Below are 1,594 nucleotides of genomic sequence, written 5' to 3'. Positions count from 1 at the left end.
ACACACACACACACACACACACACACACACACACACACACACACACACACACACACACACACACACACACACACACACACAGAGCAGGGTGGGACATGTCGACTATATTAAGACGGAGAAACACGAGACTCAGAGAGAGATGGAGCGATAGAGAGAGATAATAACATTCCTGAGAGAGAGAGAGAAGAAAGGATGTGTCTCTTGGGAAATGAAGAATCCTGCAGCTGCTGAACTGAAGGTCTCTCTCTCTCTCTCTCTGTCTCTCTCTCTCTGTATATCTCTCTCTCTCTTGCTCTCTCTCTCTCTCTCTCTGTCTCTCTCTCTCTCTCTCTGTCTCTCTCTCTCTGTATATCTCTCTCTCTCTTGCTCTCTCTCTCTCTCTCTCTCTGTCTCTCTCTCTCTGTATATCTCTCTCTCTCTTGCTCTCTCTCTCTCTGTCTCTCTCTCTCTGTATATCTCTCTCTCTCTCTCTCTCTGTCTGTTTCTCTCTCAGCAGGAGGAGGAGGAGGAGGGGGCGGGGCTCAGAGATGAAAGACAAGAGTGGACACTACCCAATGGGACAGAGTGAGTTTCCTGTTGTTTGTGTCCAACTGATGATGATGGTGATGATGATGATGATGATGATGATGATGATGATGATGATGGTGATGGTGATGATGATGATGGTGATGATGTCACTGTTGCAGCGATGAAGGTGTACATCGACCCGTTCACCTACGAGGATCCTAACGAGGCGGTGAGGGAGTTTGCGAAGGAAATCGACGCCTCCTTCGTGAAGATAGAGGAAGTGATCGGAGCAGGTAACTCTCACCTGTCTGTCTCACCTGTCTGTCTCACCTGTTTAACCCCTTCACGCCCAGAGTGAGGAGAGAGAGAGTCAGACTTTATCTCTAAACCTTTTACTAGTTAAAAAGTTCCTGCGTCAGTAAAACAAAACGTCATCATCAGCAGAGGAATCAGATTACACCCACAGTTACACTTTTCCTTTTATCTTAACTTTGTGTTTTTCCAAATTAAAGTGTCGCTTTTTAAGCTTCACTCCAGATTCAGAATGTGCTCAACATCAGCTGATTATACGTGTCACTCATTAAAGACTCAGTATATAATATATACAGTACAATAAGGGTTGAATCTTTCCTTATTTTATGGATAAAAACCAGAATGAAGAAGGAGGAAGTTGCTCACAGCTGATTGGATTGTTCTAGAGCTGATGTGAAGTTTCTATCTTCATCTGATCAAGAGTTCTTCTGTCTGTTTCTGTCGCCACAATAAACTCAGGACAACGTCTCCTCCCTCTGAGCGCACAGTAGAACAGCTCTGCTGCTGATTGGCTGTGACATCACTTTAATGACTGAAGTCAGAGACTCACACAGACGAACAGGAGCTCGTTAGAAAACCACGATTCTCTAGTGTAACGTCAGCAAACGCCACGTCTGTGGCTCAGACGGAGAACATCATCATGAGAACCTGAGAGAACGCGTGTGTGTGTGTGTGTGTGTGTGTGTGTGTGTGTGTGTGTGTGTGTGTGTGTGTGTGTGTGTGTGTGTGAGGCGTAGACGTGTCGGTATGTGCTAATGAGCCTTAAAGGAACAGT

General features: G+C 45.5%; 1 long non-coding RNA gene across 1 annotated transcript; it reads left to right on the top strand.

Annotated features, from left to right (window-relative positions):
* Nucleotides 1–483: 483 nt before the first annotated feature.
* LOC147819729 (uncharacterized) lies at nt 484–1,579 on the top strand. The gene is made up of 2 exons (XR_015436677.1): nt 484–564; nt 687–1,579. It is a non-coding gene; the product is annotated as an uncharacterized LOC147819729 (long non-coding RNA).
* Nucleotides 1,580–1,594: the final 15 nt, after the last annotated feature.

Source organism: Seriola lalandi, unplaced genomic scaffold (genome assembly GCF_002814215.2).
Source record: "Seriola lalandi dorsalis isolate HSWRI2012SDOR001 ecotype SW California unplaced genomic scaffold, Sedor1 jcf7180002050021, whole genome shotgun sequence".
NCBI lineage: Eukaryota > Metazoa > Chordata > Actinopteri > Carangiformes > Carangidae > Seriola > Seriola lalandi.
This window is presented reverse-complemented; position numbering and strand designations above follow the sequence as displayed.